The 18,789-nt window shown below is 49.4% G+C and overlaps 1 protein-coding gene and 1 long non-coding RNA gene across 4 annotated transcripts in view; one reads left to right on the forward strand and one right to left on the reverse strand.

The window, feature by feature from the left end:
• The window catches only part of GATA4 (GATA binding protein 4), an 81,252-nt gene that overhangs the window by 8,039 nt on the left and 54,424 nt on the right, over positions 1-18,789 (forward strand). Inside the window, exon 1 of one of the 3 annotated variants that reach the window (XM_045055662.1) lies at positions 17,913-18,050. The exons of 1 other annotated variant lie outside the window; for it this stretch is intronic. The gene's annotated coding sequence lies outside the window, so the exon portion shown is untranslated. Of the gene's footprint in view, positions 1-17,912; positions 18,051-18,532; positions 18,645-18,789 lie in introns of those variants that run through there. One more of the 3 variants, XM_045055663.1, reaches the window with a different exon arrangement.
• LOC123384871 lies at positions 15,164-17,667 on the reverse strand. Its single transcript, XR_006596572.1, has 2 exons — positions 17,532-17,667; positions 15,164-15,894 (listed from the first exon to the last, which is right to left on the reverse strand). It is a non-coding gene; the product is annotated as an uncharacterized LOC123384871 (long non-coding RNA).

An 18,789-nucleotide genomic window follows, 5' to 3' on the forward strand; every position in this document is an offset into this window, starting at 1 on the left:
TAATAATATGATTTGAATCCCATCTGTACTACTTACTGGCTATGTTATTTTGGGAAACTTTCTTAACATTTTTGTGCTTCAGTTTCTTATATTTTGAAGTGGTTACAAACTTTAGAGGACAGACAGGACCTCTCACCAGTCCCTGAAATAATCTCCAAAGTGTGATTCATTCAGTTTGGCATCAGTGTTCCCCTTGGTTTCATTTGGCATTTTGTTTTGTTTCTTACCTGTGGCTCCAGAAATTAAATTTGCCTAATAAGGGATGGAAATTTACCTGACACTTTGTCAGATCTATTTTTGAGTTATCTTACCCAAAATTGAGTGCTGCTGGTGGTAGTAGGAATTTTGGATGTAAAAATTCTAGAAAGCAACGTTGCAGTATGGATGCAAAACCCTACTAGTGTTCATATTCTTTGACTCACTTTTTCCAGTAATAGAAATTTACCCCAAGGAAATAGTCAGAGGTTTACAAGGTGCTTTCCTTACCAAAATTTATGTCAATTTGACAAGGACACATCAAACTTCTATTTATAACAGTGAAAAGTAGAAAATAACATGAACTCTGAACAGTAAGAATTTATGTACATAAACAGTGCAATGTATGTAGCCATCATATTGTTTCCTCGAAGTATTTAATGACCTAGAAATGTCTCATATTTTTAAAAGATAAAAAGTAGATTGCAAAAGCACTCTATTCAGTGTGAAACTGGTGGAGAGAGTTTGGGGAAGGGAGAACACTAATGTTCTCAGGGGTTCTTTCTGGGCGGTGTGATTAGGACAGATTTTCTTTTTCTTGATATACTTTCCTGTATTTTCCAAATGAACTACAAGGAGTTCCTGTCTCTTTGAAATTAGAAAATGAGATGTTTTGAGAGGGGTGGGGAAGATTGACCAGATCCAAGATCTGTTTCTTCCTAAGATTTCATGACTATTGTGCTTCTGATAAAAGCTTATCCATTTTAGAGAATTCAGCTTTAGACTTCCTAAAACTCCAAGAATAGCCCTGGACTCTTGATTCCTGGCTAAATACATTTACAATTGGTGGGAGTGAGTTTTCTACAAAGAGGTCCCCTCATGTCCCTTTCGAAATGTTTTCACAGTTGTCTCAGAATTTCACTTGTAACCTTGAGTGTTTCTGAAATTGAAAACAAGTCTTAGTTCTTGTAACTTTTCCTCTTCTCAAAACTCCCTTTGCTGACAGAAGGATGTGCTGGAATGTAAGGCCAGGTGCTGGTCCAGCTGCAAATAAAAGCTGATTATTCAGACTAGGGAGAAGAGGAGGAGAGCTTGGACAGGGGAGGGAAGACAGACATTTAGTGGTGGCCCAAAAGCTGGAGAGGGTGTTCAAAAGAAAAGACCTTTGTGAAAGCAAGAAAGTTAATCACTAAGAATGGGACTGAAGATCAAATGAATTACAAGACAAGTATTAATGAATGTCAGGTGCCATTATTGAAGCTGAAATCATTTTAATTTGTACATAAATAAGTAGCAGTTTATAAAGATGAAGGTTGCTTCCTCCCCCTTTATAAGCAGGTGTGAGATGGGGTAAGGGAGAGAATGGTAACAAAAAGAAACAAAATCCCACCATAAAATTATGGAGGCTTCAGGAGCCTGGCTGGCTCTGTGGCTGGAGCATGTGATGCTTGAACTCCAAGTTGTAAGTTCGAGCCCCACATTGGATACAGAGATTACTTAAAGATAAAATCTTTAAAAAAATTTTTTTAATGTTTATTTATTTTTGAGACAGAGAGAGACAGAGCATGAATGGGGGAGGGTCAGAGAGAGGGAGACACAGAATCTGAAACAGGCCCCAGGCTCTGAGCTGTCAGCACAGAGCCTGACACAGGGCTCGAACTCACGGACCGCGAAATCATGACCTGAGCCAAAGTCGGCCGCTTAACCGACTGAGCCACCCAGGCACCCCAAGATAAAATCTTTAAAAAAAAAAAACGTTAAAACTTAAGGAAGCTTCAAAAACCTTTGCACTGAAATTTTTAACTTAATGTGTAACTCATTTGGTCATGAGAAGGTAAAAGTAACATCAAACTAAAGGTCAGTTTCATCATTGTTAATTAGCAAATAAACATTTAGCAAATAAAAACTTGTAGTCTGAGTACCTAGGAAGTATAGACTTACAATACCACTCTTATTCTCTTTCTCTGTGCTCTATACTTTTTTTTTTTTAACTTTGAGGTCAGCCTTTGTCTATTTGGTTGGTTGGTTGGTTGGTTGACTGGCAGTAGGAAATATGAATAGAATTTTGAGAGAACCACAGAATTTTAGTTTTTGTAGAATTACAGTTTTGTTGACTGTTCATCTCTGACCTTCTCCACTACAAGGTAAGCAGGACCCAGTCAAGCAACATATTTATCGTCATGCCACATTTGCTAGCCCCCTGGCACTGTACAGACATGGTGGGAGTGCTGTCTTGAAGAAAAATTCTCACAGGGCTGTGTTCCAGACACTTTTGCTGACTTCTTTACAACAACAATTCTCAGCAACAACTGCTTTCTCTGCACACATCTCTCTAGGGAATTGAACCCAAAGCCTTGGGCAGACCATAAGTACTTTTCACATGGCCAGGGTGAACCCCAAAGCAAGGGGTCTGAGACGCAAGGAGAACTAGAGCTGGAAAGGGTGCATATTTTCAAAGGCTTCAGAAAATCCTTTATTTTCTATTAGCTGGGAGTTCCTAGGTTTGTGGGCCAGTAAGATATTAACTGATTTTCTTATCAATATGTCATTTAGCATTCCCAGAAATTTCTCATCAGGCACAGGTTTCTTTTGAACACTCAATCTTTATATAATCTTTGTATAAAGATTATATAATCTATTTATATAATTTTTAAATAAATTTCAATATGTAATCCAAATAGAACAAGAGAGGTCAAACAATCCTTCCCTTGGCTCTGCTACAAACTGATTAACCAAACGGTACCTCGAATGGTCCTCTCATCTCTAAATTGGGGCCAATGAATAACATTTATCAAAGTGCTTTCACATGTATGTCACATTTGATCTTCACATTTTATTACTCTTTGGAGTAATCAGTGTATTACTGGAGTATTGTGCCCGTTTTATAGATGAGGAAACTGAGACTCAGAAGTGTTGCATTGCCAAAGGTCACACCACTAATAAGTAACAGAATACGAGACTCAGAATGCCCTGCTCTAACTACCAAGTGCTGCCTTCCCCACCCACCAGGGATATGCCAAGGATTCATGAGATAGTCTATACGAACTGATTTTTAATTGCTCTAATAGGTATTATCAGGGTCCCTTAATTTCCTCCTTTGAAAATCATGGAATCAAGGGCTCTAAGACCAGCAAAGCTCTTAGAGCTGATCTAGCACCCCCCCCCCCACCATCTTCCTTCTGCAGGTGAGGCCCAAGGAGGTTAAGTGATTTGCCAAAGGTCATCTCATGAGTTAGTGGAAAATGACCAATGTGATTTTTAAAAATTAGTTTAAAAAACTGCCTACCAAGCCCATTTTTATGGCTTATTTTAAGCAAGTTAATAAGTATACCAGACATAGCTTTAAACCCAACTGAGTAAATGCTGACACTAGTTTATAGATTTAGCAGATAAGTAGCAATAAGGAATTATTCATCTCTCATTTATCAACCAGCCTCTCCAAGGTGCAAGCTATAAAGTGAAGCAAATAGCACTTTAAGAGCCCCCACACATATGAGATCAAAACAGTGAAAATAAAGTGGTTTACAAAGCCATACTTTTACAATGTGGCTGTGACTGAGGTTTCCTGAAGTGTGAAAAGAGAAAGAAATTTGCGCAAATTATTGCATTTCAAAAATAGGAAATTTCTTATACAGGACTCCAGATTCAGTTTCTAGATTTATTCATTCAGTCACTAATTCATTCTTTTGAGTGTGTATTGAGCACCTACTATGTGCAGGGCATTGTGGGGGATCTGGAGAATTCCTAAATACTATTCCAGACATCAGGGATTTTTTTTTAAGTTTAACAAAGTGACAAAATAACGTACACACACACACACACACACACACACACACACACACACACACACACACTTGAATTTCAGAGTCAGCGGTATAAAGGGAATGTTTATGTGGAAATAGGAGGAAAGAGGAGACTGCCTGACTGTTGGGGTAGCCACAACAAGGACCACACTGAGGAGGTGGCCTTGCCACAACCTTCTCCCCAACACCATTTCTTTATCATGAGAATGGTGTTGGGAAACATTATGGGATGGGGGGGAGGATAAAAAGAGACAGTGAATTAATGGCCCCAATTGAGAACCACATAAAACAAATCCTGTCTCTTCCATTTAGCTAGGTATTAAATACAAACAAACTGGTGGAGAAGAGAAAGGAGAACTGATAGGGTGCAACAGCAGTTGTAATATTTGTAATACAGTTCTAATGAGTAATATTAACATGATCTGCTTATTTGGGAGGTGAGTGCTAATTAATTCCCACATATTATTCAGAAGGGCTGGCTTATTTTATTATTTTTAATCAATCCCAGTTCATCAATGGTGAACCTGAAGCCCAAAGTTCAATGTCAATAACAGAGCAATCACCAATCCATTAGTGACTTTGCTCTCAGCTGCCCAGACAAAAGAAGCCGTGAAGCTTCTCTTGCAGCCCCACATTCATAAAATTGAAGCATTTTCAAAACATTGAAAAGAAAACTTGAAAGATATATGCTCAAAACCCTTTATTTTGTAGATGGGGAACCAAGGCTCAGAGAGTTCAAGTGACAAAGAGTGACCATTTAATTTGTGTGAAACTGATTGTGTGCGCTGCTAATAATTACCCAGGACAGCAGGCATAAACTGGAACACGGGATCACCCTATGAAATGATGAGAATCGGAACAACGATAAAGTCCAGAACTCTGCCCATTATGTGCCCTCCAACTTTGCTGTCTTATTTTCTTTATTTGGAAGGCTGGAATATTTATGAGTCCACAGGATATGCAGAAGATATTCAGTCTAGGAATATAATATATAGCGAGTGCCCCTTTTGGCTTGGTTTGTCCTTGGTTTAAGAGGGGCATGGAGTGACTAGAGTTTTGAATGTCTATGATTCCTTGAGACCCTGTGTCACATCCTCATACCCCCACCGGCCCCCCACTGGGGCTGAGCCGGGGTGACTGTTTCCACCTTCCTACAAAGGGCAGGCTGAGCAGTGCTAACCAGGTTCCCAGACTGCCCCAGAGCTCAGTGCTGCCTTATCACTAATCTTCTCACCCTGGTGATTGTATCAGGGTGAGGAAAGCTTGGCCTTGGGGTTCAGATTTATAGAGGGGAGATAGCAGTTCCTATAGCAGCATGTTGAAATAGAAGAACAGGGTATGACCAGGGCCCCAGATCCCCTGCTGCCAGCTTTGCCATGAAATAGCTGTGTGACTCTGAGTAAGTATGTAGACCTTTCAGGGTCCTTGGACCAGAATCTCTGTGATGCCTTGCAACTCCAGCACGCTACATCGATATCAGTCAGAGAGAGGCTGTCCTGTGACCAATAACTGAGCCAAAGGTACATACATGGAGCCTTAATTACGCCACCAACAGGTGCACTAGAGCTAAGACGCTAGTGAGGCATCACATGGCATCTCCTGTATGTGCGTTTTTCTGTTCGCACTCAGTGGAAGGGACCACGGCACATGTGTTTCAGCCACATCCCTGATAGTACATCTTCAGTCATAAAGGACAGGGATTTTACACTGTATAAGGACAAGTTGAAACTCCAATTTTCTGAATTTAATTCAACAAACTTCTTAAAACATCAACTACATGCTAGAAACTATGGAAAATACAAAGGCACCAAATATAGGCTTTCTGCCCTCAAGAAGAGTGAAGTTTGGGAGAGAGGGATGCGGAGACAGGCAATATTACACTGAAATACAACGTGTTAAAAGGCTGTGAAACCAGAGGGAGAAAAGGGATTGATTCTGGGAATGGGGGGTTAAAATATATTTTTAAATAATTAAAGGAGGATACATGGGGCACCTGGGTGGCACAGTCGGTTAAGCGTCCGACTTCAGCCAGGTCACGATCTCGCGGTCCGTGAGTTCGAGCCCCGCGTCGGGCTCTGGGCTGATGGCTCAGAGCCTGGAGCCTGTTTCCGATTCTGTGTCTCCCTCTCTCTCTGCCCCTCCCCTGTTCATGCTCTGTCTCTCTCTGTCCCAAAAATAAATGTTGAAAAAAAAATTTTAAAGGAGGATACATAAGAAGTAAGCCCTTGCTTTTCCCCTTTTATATCCCTCCTGGTACCAATGCCTTGTTCATAGCGGTAGTGTTTGGATTGTGAAAGCAAACTACTTGCCTATAAATCTCGGCTGTCACCTATCAAGCTGGGTGAGTTACTTAATAGCTTTGTGCCTCAGTTTCTTCATCTGTAAAATGGAAACAGAGTGATTGTGTGGCTAAATGAGCTAATCTATCCATGCAACATACTTGGCAGCATGCCTGGCATATAGTAAGTGCCCAGTGTTAGCTGTTCCTCAATAAATGTTTGTCTAGTAAATGGATTGAAGTTTTCATCTGCAGTCCAAGTCTTTTATCATACACACTCAGTCGGGCCTCATATTTTGGGTTCCTCGCTGAACACACTCATTATCTGCGGCTAAGATTAGGTTCAGACTTAGAGGCCTGGCATTCCCGCCCTTCCACTGTGCAGGACCAGGAATGAACCTCTTGGTATCAGATCTTTGGGGGGCACAGAATGGCACGATTTGGTGCTATCCACTTGGGGACCCCCCTAGGTTACAAACGTTGACGTAAGAAGGTGTCCATTCTCTTCATCTGACAGACAGGAAATTAAAGTTTAGACAAGTTAAGTGATTTGCCTGGGGTCCTGCCACTCGCTGGGTGGAAGTGTCCGGGATTAGAACCCAAGACTTCTGACTCCCAGATCAACGAGCTTCCACCATTGGCTGCCCAGATCCTGCCCCTCCTGGCCTAAGTTGCATTCTCCAATGAGTGTCTTGAGCCACACCAACATCCACTCTCTCTACTGAGCCCCCGGAAAAGACTGCCTTTTTTTTGGTTCTTAAGTCTCATCGAACGCAGAAGTAGGGCCCTTTACCTGTCAGGGCTAGCCCGTGCTCCAAGTGGGGAAAACAACAGCGTGTACCCCTCAGCGCTAGGAGTTAAGTTGTCTCCGGTGTTGCCTTACTCCTTTCATCCTTATGAAGTAAAGCGTTTTGCAGGTTACGTTCACGGTTCTCACGTTAGTGTCACCAACAGAGAAGGTGGCCTTGGGGGCTTTCGCTAGAAAGGCAGAGGAGCGAAGGCACCCTGCCCGTGTTCTGCAGCCCGTCAGGCGCTCCCACATTGGCCGGGCAGGCCTTCTTCTCGTTCCCAAAGGGCAGTGGGAAGAAAAAGAGGCAAAGCAAGGTGGGAGAAGGAGGAACTGGGAGGAATTAGGAGGGCGGCGCGAGAATGAACTCAGCTCCAGTGTATCCCAAAGGAGCAAGTAAAATGCCTTTGCTATTGGAAACGAATACTTGCTCAATCAGAAAGTAAGCGTACAAAAATGGGGGAAATGCCACGTGGGGCATCACCAACTTTACCCGTAGGCGTGCTTTTCTTTATCTACTTGTCTTCTTATCGATCACTGTATACGTTTCCGAAGAACACGAATGGAATAGTCGCCGGTGTCCCGGCTTTTCTCACGCCCCGCGTGGCTGCCGTGAAACTCCTTCTAAACTGTGCTGCACGTGAGACTGGCGGCGGCGGCCGAGTCCCGCCTCGCAGGGCGCGGCCCCTTCGCTCGGGAAAGGCGCTCCTCTCCCCGAGCAGCGCCGGCGGACACCGCGGCCCCGGACGCCCGCGCCGGCCTCGCCCGGGTAGGAGCGGAGGTCCCGGCAGCGGCCGAGCGGGAGAGAGAGGAGGGGCCCCCAGGGGAGGTGTGCGGCCGCGGCCCCGAGGGCAGGGGTGCGGGGGGCGGGAAGCGCGGCGGCCGCGGGGAGGAAGCGGGCCCCGCGCTTCGGGCGCCAGGCCCCGGAGACGCTTCCGCACCCGCCGCCCCCTCTGCGGAGCCGGGCCGGGGCGCGCCGGAGGGGCGGGCGCGGCCGTCCGGGGGCTGACCCCGAGCGCCGCCGAGTCTGCGGCCGCCGGCCGCGCCGCGCTCGCCTCCTGCCGCCTCGGGTTACGCGGCGGCCGTCAGCGCGCACCTCATCAATAAGGCCTGACAGGCCGCCGGCTCCGCGGCCATCCATCACGCGGGCTCGGCGCGGGCTGCGCGGGCGGAGGCGCAAGGGCACCCGCGCGGGGGGCGGGCGCGGGAGGGGGGGGCGGGAGCCGGCGGCCCCCCCGGAAGAGCCAGACCCGGGATGGGCCGGTGTTCACCGAGGGGCCGGGCGATTTCGTGCAAGCCCCAAACAGACCCTCGTGGTCGCGGGAAGCATTTGTCTATCAATCAACAAATATTTGACGTTAGTCCACCCCTTAATCCTAGTTGTCTTTTTAGGATGTGTTCATTTGTTTTTAAAGAGCTGTAAGGGAGCTTAGAAATGATGTAGCGCAACCTGTCCATTTCACAGATGAGGAAACTGAGAACCAGGTGGGGGGTGTGGGAGGCTGGACATGTGGGAGGTCACACGACCGGGTGATGTTAGAAACTAGAGCCCACATCGCCTGACCCGGACTTCCAGCCCAGGCGCCGCCGGCCCCAGTGGAACTCTGCAGGAGCCATGACCCGTATGCATGTGTGGCTTCCAATGTATGAAATGGGGGAAGTCGTGCATGTTCTGAGTTTCGTCTGCCTGTCAGTGCAGGAACTATGCAGGGTCCTCACAATCCCTGCTCCCAAGCGAGGCCACCGCATCCCTAGGTCCGCAAAGAGAATAGTTAATAAGGCAAAAGTATGGGGAGTGGGAGACACCTACACATACAAATAATATAGTTCCTTGAATCCATTTACTTCCTCCTCCCACCTACCCTTCCCCGCCCCCCCCCCCCAAGGAGTTTACATGGTTTCTCTTCATGCATTCGTCTATTTCCAGAACTTTCTCCCCGTTGCCTGTTTGCTGGACTCTTTCTCACTGATCTGAATAGTTTGAGTGTAGAGACTTCATTGTGTTCCTCCTTATATCTCTCCAAAGTTTGCAGGGTGCCTGGCACATAGTATGTATTCAATAAATGTTTGATCTATGAATTTCAACACTTGTAAGAGAATTTAAATAATTCCAGTTCAGAAGACATCAAGGCTGAAAGAACTATCAGATCATGGTATTCCTTTCATAAGAGGGTGACTGGTCCACTGATTTACCTAAGGCTTCCCAGGGGGTAAAGTAGATGCTCGGTGGTTCCCAGGGTTCCCTTCTTTTTTTTTCATTGCCTGCCATCATGCTCTCCTAGCTGTGATTCCTGCGCCCTTTTCACTTCTTTCCTTGCCTTCCCACCTTTTGGTTCTTCCACTGATTAATTAGCAAGCTCTCCAAGGATGGGGATGAGAGTAACAGGGAAATCCGCAAAACCAAACTGTTTGCTCTGGTTCTAATAGGAAACCAAATATTTTGTGGGGGTTTGTTCTGTTTTTCTATATTATGGTGTTATGATGGTATTGTTGTTTTTTTAATTCAAGTGAAAAGGGTAAGATTAAAGCCCATGGCAATGGGTGTCTGTTAACCTTAACATTATTCATTTTCCCTCCTTGACCACAGTGCTTTGACTGTAGTTGGAAACAAGGATATTATCCACAGCTCTGGGAAAGGATAGAAATCAATACACACACTTTTATGGAGCAGGAAATGTAGCAGAGCCGTTCTATGGCCGAGGTAATCAGTGGCATTTGGGTTCCCCTGTGATGTCCACTAGACTATGATTTCTGTAAATACAGGTACAAAGTGTGGTTTTATCTGGCACCGGGCACTCTTTCTTCCCATTACCATCCACCTGATGGTTGCCAATCCATGTGCACATCATAAACTGCAGCTAAGTGTAATGAAAATTGATGTGAGAGTCAGAGTCAAAACAACTTAACCCGCAGAGCTGTTGTGAGGGTTGACTACAATCATGTGCAGGAAAGGCCACGGTCCAGCAAATGCTTTCCCTTTAGTCCATTCAGAAATACAGCCCTCCTCTCGGGGGTACACTCAATTTTTCAAGGCCAGGCCTTGGCCTCCTCTTGCCTCGTGGGACTAGCTGGAGGAAACCCAGTCTGCCTGGGGAGACCGGGTTCTGGTCAGCTGGGTCGCTGCATCCTCCACTGCCAGCAGGTTGCCTGGGAAGTGACTTTGAAATTTCTGAGCTTCTGATGACTGGCTCCAGGACTGTTGGGATGAGAAAACAGAATAACCCATCCTCATGCGCCACCCTCCCTGCAGCCCACTGTGAAAACTGAGTGCAAGTGTGGGACGTGTAGGAACCAGGCACTGGAACTGCCATAGCATTTCCCGTGGATCTGGAGGAAGGATGAGCAATAGGGAGGACCAGCCTTGGAAACTGGATCCTTTTGAAAGAGATGCAAGGCTTTCTTTTGTATATAAATCACTCTTCTGAAGTGTTTCAGGTGGGAGTTGAACATGTACCAGGGATGTGGCGTCTCGCTAAGGACTGGGGATGGCTGCATGCACAGGGGTGGGGGGGGGGAGGGCAGGGAGAGAGATAAAATAAGGGCTGAAGAATCTTATTCTACCCCAGCCATACTGTTTCCCCCCTGCTTTTCGAGAAAACTAATTTATTGAGATGAAGTTTACTTCCAGTAAACTTATCCTTTTTAGTGTACAGTTCTTTGAGTTTTGACAAACACACAAATGGTGTAACTACTCCCACAATCAAAATATAGAACAGTCCCAGCACTCCCCAAAATTCCCTTCTCCCCTTTTGCAGCCACCTCTTCCTCACCCCCCTGCCCCTGGCAACAACCACTGATCTGTTTTCTGTCCCTATGGTTTTGCCGGTGTGACTGTGTCATATGAATGGATTCATTTAGTCTTTTGAGTCTGGCCTCTTTCGTGCAGCCCCAGTGCCCGAGATTCACTCATGTCGCTGCACGTGTTTGCATCTCATTGTCTTTTGTTCCCGAGTAGTATTCTGTTGTGTGGATACATATCCCTGTATCTATTCCCCAGTTCAGGATCATTTGTGTGATTTCAAGTTTGGATCAGTCATGTATACAACTGTAGGGCTTGAAGATCCCAGCAATCCTCTTTTACAGATTAAAGACTAACTTAAATTTAGCTGTTCTTATCCTGAAGCATACTGGGAACAATACATCTGCTCAGGAGCCACGTTCAACAAGTTTGGGGTGAGGATGTCAGAGTCCCTAACAATAGTGGCATATGGAGGTGTGGGGTGGGGGAGGAAGAGAGCAGAAAATAAAGAAATGAATGAATAAATCTGGCGAGGAATGAGTGTGTGCTAACTACTGAAGCAGGGAGGGGTTCGGGGAGGGGAGAGAGAGGGGATGAAAATTTAGGGCTTTTGAAGTGGACTAAAGACATTTCTCACATGGTGATTGAGAAATTGATCACTTTGGATTGATGAGGCTCTTATACTATCTGCTCTCAGCCTTCTGCCTTATCCCCACCACACCCCCCAAGCAGAGTGGATTTCTCCAGAGACTTTGTAAGGGGGTGGGTGGGAGATTCGTTCCCCTCACCAGGGAAAGGCTCCAGCTCCCCTGGTAGGAGATGGCCGAGGGAGGATGGGAGGTTAGCAGAGACTCCTGGGGTTAGCTCTGCACCTCCAAGAGTGAAAAGCTCCCCTTCTTCTAGGTGCTGATTAGTCCATTTCACTCAGACCTTTGCTTCTTGCTCTGTCTCCCTGTAGTTTCTTGCCCTGTGGCAATTTGCTGTTTATTAGTGCTTCTGCTGAAGAGGGCCTGGGGCTGTGGAAGAAAGCAAACTTTAAATCTAGAGCACCTGTGTCTTCCAGCCAAACTCACAGATACCAAATGAATGGGGGGGGGGGGAGTTGAAACTGGTTGAAAAGACAAGGAATGCCAAGGATCTTCCAGTCTTCATACTCTCTCAGGTCAGAGTATAGTACATACCCTCGGAGGGAAATAGATCGGTGTAGTTATTGCAAGCTGCATGCCTCTGCTTTCCTCCAGCTGTTGCAAGAAACCAATTATTTCCAAACAGTACCTCCAAGCCCAGATGGGTGTTACAAGAATGAACAGAGCACTCTCTATGGGCACCTGCTACCACTGTGGGTTGGTGGCACGTAAAGCCACGTTACTGTCCTTTACAGGGAAGCCCAGGCCTGTCTGGAGTGGGTCCTCACAGGCGTGAAGGACCTCAAGGCCTCCAGCCGCCCCCGCCCCGCCCCCCACCCCTGCCGCTGTTTTCGCACTTGGGCTTCGCGCTTCCTTGACACTTTCCTGTCTCTCGCTCTGCCGCGCCAGGTCGCGGCGCCTGCCTGGGCGTCTTCTCCAACTCCGGGTCACCTCGGGCTCCGCGGCCAGGGGAAGGGTGCAGGGGCTGACGGAGGAGGGGGCAGCCTGTGCGGAAACGCACCCGAGCTGGCGATCGGAACATCACGTCTCTGGTGGCCTCACAAGTCCCCCGATATGTGCGTCGGGGTCTGACGACTGGCAGCGCTCCAGCCGCTGGTGTCCTCGTCACCACCACTGCCCTCCCTGGCAGCTGGGCGGGGGATGGGAGAGGGGGGCGGGGTAAGCCCTCGACTCCGGATTGACCTCGTCCCTATCTGGTCCCTCTCCTCCGATTGAGCCCTGGCGCTTTCCTTCCCATTTCTCTTGCTGGCTTTTTCTCGAGCTGTCTCTATTTCTGTCGCCAGGTCTCTTGATTCCTATTTCATCTTCTTTCTCTAGATTTGTGCTTTTCTCTCCCATCTTCCCCGCCCTCTTTTCTCTGGTCTCCGTCTTTAATTCCTCTCTGCTCTCTCTGCGTGTCTATTCCCTGCTGTTTTTCCCATAACGCTCCACCATTAATACTCAATATATTTGACTTTTTTATTGTCTGTCTTCCTCTTATAGAATGTAATCTCCTGGAAACAGAGTTTTCTCTATTTTGTTCCATGCCGAATCCGAGTGCCGGGAAAGTTCCTGGCACAGAGGAGGTGCTCAATGAATATGGAAAGGAGGAAGGGAGGAATTCACGAGTGATCCCGTCCCTCTCCGGCTTGCTAAGGCCCCTCTGACTCTCAGTTGCTGCCCCCTACTTTTTCTCTGTGCTCCTCTCGGCCTGCCTTCCCTTGTCTACCTCCCCCCCTTCTCTCCTTTCTCCTGTTTCTGACTCTCTCCATAGACCCCCTGCATTTTTTCTGGGTCCTAGTGTCTGCCTGGCTCTCTCCATCTTTTCAGGAGTTGTGGGTCTGGGCCCTCCGTGCTCCGGAGACGGTGCACCCGGCACCCTTGTCCGTCTTTGCTCTTTGTTCCGGGGAGTCCCGAGGCCTCCCTTGCCAATCGCCACGGCCTCAGCACCTAATCGGGTTCTTCAGTTTAACTCAACTTCCAAAATCCTGACTGCGCTCCGCGCCCGGAAATCCCTTCTTCCTGCAGATTCCGGAGTCCAGGGACTCCGGGGTTTCCCTAGGGGCAGCCTAGATTTGGGCAGATTTGTAGTTGGCCAGGGTGGGGCTGAGCGTTGCAGATAAATGCTCTCCAGTAACCCAGACTGTGCTACTCTCTTGGTGTCCAGCCTGGACCTCAGTGACTTACTTTGTGAACTGGTGGTGACCCTGGGCACCTACTATGTGCCCGGGGACACATTCCCCTTTGAGGGGAGTGCTCCATTCTCCAACTGCCAGAGCCCTGGGAGATGCCATTGCAATCCCTTTTGTAGTTTTAATCATTCAACAAACATTTATTGAGCAACTACTGTGTGCCAGCCACAGTCGCGGCCCTCGTGGAGCTTACCTTCTGGGGTGTGTGTGGGGAGGGCTGTGTATAACCAACCACAGATAAATGAATTTATAACTCCAGGGAACATAAGGCTTGTGGACAAAGCAAATTAATATTTTATGTATTCCAAGAATATTTATGGAGTTCTTGTTATGGACTCGGTGTTGTCAGCACTGTAGTTTCTAAAAGTCTCTGCCAGGGAGGGAAGGGGGAGGACCCACAAGTGAACATATTGAGGCCCATGTCACCAAGAGAGATCCCAGAGGTGACAGTTTTGGTCCCCAAAGGGTAGAGGCCCTCCCCTCAGCTCAGAGTCTACAGGCAAGGAGTCTCCATGGAGCTTGGACAGTGGGTACAGGAAGCTCCCGTTTGCTGCTGTTTTCATAAGGTTCTTGGGTGAGGAGGGAGAGAAGGAGCCAGGCTGGGAAGGGGGAAAGGGGCCTGTGCGAAGGCGTCAGCGTGGCCGCAGTGAGTTGAATGATCTGGGATCCGCAGCCTGCTGGCCCAAGTGCCCGGACTTTCGGGCGCCGCAGAGACTGGGTTTCAGTTCTGCCCTCTGCGGCCCCGGGACCTAAGGAGCGCCCTCCCCATTTAAAAAGTCGCTGGCATCCTTCCCGAATTTAATGAAAATGTGGGGCCTCGTTTTTGTTTTTCTTTCTCTTCCCACGGGCTCTTAGGTTATGAGACACGACCTGCTTTGTTTTAAATTGATTTTAATTTTTAAGTGTTGGGCGTATTCATTAAAGCAAATTTAGAAATATTTGAAAAACAAAATGCAGGTTTAAAAAAGTTTCATTATAGATATAAACTCAATATTAACTAGAGTGGAAAAAAGAACTAAGACTCAGGAATCTAGACTCAAGACCTGCTGCGGAGCACACAGTCTTTGCCACCTGGGACAGGTGTCTTAACCTCTCCGGTCTCTGAGTTCCTGTTCCTATGAGACGGTAACACCTTCTCTTCCGCCCTCTCGCTCCTCGATGTTGTTTCCTCAAGAGAAAAAAAATGAAATCTGGGAGCGTTCTATAATCTTGAAATGACTATAAAATATTAGGAGCTGTGCCAAAAACTCCAATCCTCACAGCCCGAAGCACCAACAAGGCGTTCGCCACGGTCTGTGAGCGACATCGTGGCTTCACTTTGCAACACCGAATAGTATTTTTAAAAACAAGACAGAATCGGAAAGCGTTGCTGCCTTTGCTCCGTTACATCTGCCAGCGGGTGCAGAGCTCGGTTCCCGGTGGGAGGGGGCAAGGGTCTCTAGGTCCCCGATGCCCTTCCCTCCCCGCCCCTCACAAAGAATTCTAGGTGTGGAACACCGGGCTCTAGGGAGGGAAAGAAGGTCTCCGTAGCTTTGCAGCTTAATTCGTTCTGCGTGTTTGCATCAGCGGGAACGGCCCTGCTCCGCAATTTGGTTCTCCCAGCTCCAACCGCTTGTGGGGGCGTGGGTTTGCCCTGGGAGCAAGGTGGGCCACACCAGCAAGGCCCGGGAGTCGCAGAGGGAGGAGGAGACGTGTGCACCCGGTGGGGGAATTCGAGGGCCCTGTGGGAACCGAAGCCAGCCTACGTTCAGCGCGGGTCACTTTGCATGTCTTGTCATGAGCCCTGGTGCTCTAGTCCATAAGAAGCCTCTACATCTGGGAGGGATTCGTTATAAAGGGCGAGGGGAGACTCCTGTCGCCTCTCTGGTTCTCTCTCCCTATGGGGGTCTCTTGTTCCGATTAGAAGACTTTGGGGGCCCCGTGTTTCTTCAGACACGGTTGGTTTTCGGGTGCTGTCCGCGGAGGCTGATGGCCGCAGGTTGCAAATCGGCGTTACTAACCCAAATCTGAGATTGTGGCCCTTGAGGTTGCGCTCCGTTTAAAATAAGCTGGCTCGGCTCCGGCTAGGAAATCCGGTTACCCCGTGAGGGTAGACCCTCGCTGTTGTCACCGTGAATTCCATCGCCCAGTTTATTAACCCTTTTGTTCAGGGAACTAGAGTTCAGCTTCCTCTGTACACTATGTCCAAACACAACTGTGTCTCTACCAGGGTTTGGACCAGCTCGCGTCCGGGAGACCTTAGTGGAGCAAGAAAATGCAATCTATTCTTGTGTCCTGGGGAGATTAAAAAAAATTTTAATTTACATTATTTTTGAGAAACAGAGTGTGAGCAGGGGAGGGGCAAAGAGAAAGGGAGACTCAATCTGAAGCAGGCTCCAGGCTCCTAGCTGTCAGCACAGAGCCTACTCGGGGCTCAAACCCACGAACCCACGAACAGTGAGATCATGACCTGAGCCGAAGTCGGACGCTTAACCGACTGAGCCATCCAGGGGCCCCGGGGAGACTTTTTTTTTGTTTGTTTTTAAGAGTGCAGTACATCTAAATAATTCTTATTTGTCAAAAATCTCAGGACTTGACTCTTCATTAGACCCAGGCCCTTAGTAAAAAAAAATTTGCAGTGTCAAATTTTCCCTCTCGACTATGGGAAAGAAAAGAAAAGAGAACGTGAGTGGTGTTGGGCCACCATCCCAGGCCAGCCCAGGGACATGTCCTTAAAAATAGCCAAGACTCTGAACCTCAAAGCACCCCCTCCCCTTCCCAGCGGCCTCCTGAGCGAGAGAGAAGCCTGGGAACTTAGCGGCAGCCGATAAACCTCCTCCAGCCGGCGGGCCAGCGAGGCCTTGAAATGCTCCCCGCTCCTGGCAACGCGCAGCGGCCGGCGGCCGCGGGGGCTCCCGCCTTGTCCTAGAGAGGGGAGAAGGAGGGGGCCGGGCGAAAATGGAGGCAGGGAACGAGGCAAAATGAAACACCCCCAAAGGAACAGACCGCTAGCCAACCACCTTCTGGGCCGTCCTTGAGCTGAGCCCTTTGGGGAGAAAACTTGGGGCGCCGGGCCCAGAGAAGAAGGCCACCGGAAAGAGACACAAACTTCTCCATCCCAGGCGCATTCTTAGAATCAAGGAATCTTTCAAGATTCCCAGACCTCAGCCTACCTGAAGAGCGCCAGCGGGGTGGGTGGGGGGCGTGGGTAAAAGACCTCTGTCATGTCCCTTGTCAGAAGATTCGCCCCCACCCCGCCCCCACAGCCGTGAATCCGGGGTTCCTAGCAAGCGAGCGCTTAACAAAAGCAGGCTCTTCTATCTAGGGTCTCACAACAGCCACAAAGAGCAGGCAGGGCCTGTTGTGCACCCTTCCTGCCCCCCCCCCCCCCAGGAGGAGACTGAAGGTCCGAGAGGTCTGGTGTGGGGGCAGTGATGTGGGAGGCTCGCCCCTGGGCACCCAGCTAATGTGAAACTCAGCACACATCCTGCGCTGCTGGAAGAAGTCTGCCTAGGAGTGGCCTGCGTCCTTGGCTTTGGTGAGGGCGCTTGGATGGCCACTCCACCAGACGCTAAGCCCCAAACCCAAGGCTTGTTGCTAAGAAAATTCACTGCCCAGGCCGAAGGCTCGGCGCTGAGGACCGCGTGTGGAAGGCAGCTCTGAGACCTAAGGCATCGCTGGAGCCACAAATCCCCACTGAGCAAAGAAAGGCCAGAACAACTTGCCGCTCGACTAGCCCAGACTTTTAACTCTCCAGAAAGCCCTCGTAGGCCAATGGGGATGTTGTTTCAGACTGCGCTGAGATAGAGCACCCTTCTCCACCATTCGGCTGAATATGCGTGCGCCCGCCGAGTGTCCTCCCCCAAACCGCCTCTCCCCAGCTCCAGCCTCCGGGGTCCTCAGAACACCCTCCCTCTTAAGTTCCTAGACACCTGGGATCTGCTGCGCCAAGTTCTGCAGAGGCGCTGGCGAGGAGTTGAGGGAAGCTGGAGAAGGGTCTCTAAACACACCGCCCTAAGCTTCCGGGGCTCGAAGGGTCCTGGGCCAGCAGCTCCTAGGGGTGGGACGGTGAGGCGTGGGTGCGTCCAGCCGCAGCGCAGACCTTACGTCGCTCCGCCGGGCGCCTCAGTTTTCTCTCCTAGGCTCCGGCCTCTCTGGACCTCCGAACGTTGAGCTCAGGAAAGAGAACTCCCCGCGCAGCCGCGCTCAGTCCTTCCTCCGGGATTTTCCTGAGAATCCCCACGAGTTGGCCACGATCCCTGTGGGGTTTTCCTTCCAATCAGCCCTGCGTCCTACTCTCGTCCTCAGCGCTCAGGTTGCCCTCGCGCAGGCCAGGAATCCACCACTGATTACCAACAGCTGAAGCTGGCGTAGCCCCTTACCCTTCCTTCTCAGCCGCACAAGTTTCGTGTAGGATGGTACCCCGGCCCCCTCCCGACCCCTCTAATCTGGTATGAAAAACCTGCTCTAGGGAAAGAAACTCGGCCTTAGTGGGGCGGGGTGGGGGGAGTTTAACCGAAAGGGTGAGAGCCACCGGCCGGGTGTTATCTGGGGCTGAAGGCTGCGGTAATCGATGGGTTATTTTTACGCGGTAATAGGGCCCTGTGATTGCTCTATTAACCTTTAGACCTGTCTGAGGGACTCTCCGGCTCGCAGCCCCGCTGCGCTGGGGCCTCTAGGCACTGACGCCGACTACAGACTCAGGCCTGCCACCCTCCCCGCCCCCAGTCCTAGGGAGGGGGCTGAGGAGCCTTGGAAGAGCCCTCTCGGCTGGGAAAGCCTGCTCCCGCTGGACTGCCAAGCCTCCCAGGACCCCGCCACGTCCCTAGGATTGGTGCAGCGGCGCCGAAAGCTGCTGGGAAAACGGAAAGATCTGAAGGGAGGAGGCCACAGGAGATGGGAAGCGTCGCCAGGAAGGGGTGCACGTTTTGCATAAATACATAAAACTGAGGGCTGGAGGGCCGCCTTGCGGACTCCCCAGGCTGCTGGGAAGGCGGAAGGGAAACTTCGGTCTCTGCGCTCTGACTTGAGTGGGCCAGTCCCAGGTTTGGTGTCTTTTCCACCCGCACTTCGGGGCTAGCAGGAACCCCACTATCCACTACCTCCTGGAGACTCGCAGCTAGCCGGGCACCCCTGGTAACCCTGTGCTCCGCAGCCGGTCAGGGGTCTCGCCCAAAAAGGTCACCTTCC

The sequence above is a fragment of the Felis catus genome, chromosome B1 (assembly GCF_018350175.1).
Source record: "Felis catus isolate Fca126 chromosome B1, F.catus_Fca126_mat1.0, whole genome shotgun sequence".
NCBI lineage: Eukaryota > Metazoa > Chordata > Mammalia > Carnivora > Felidae > Felis > Felis catus.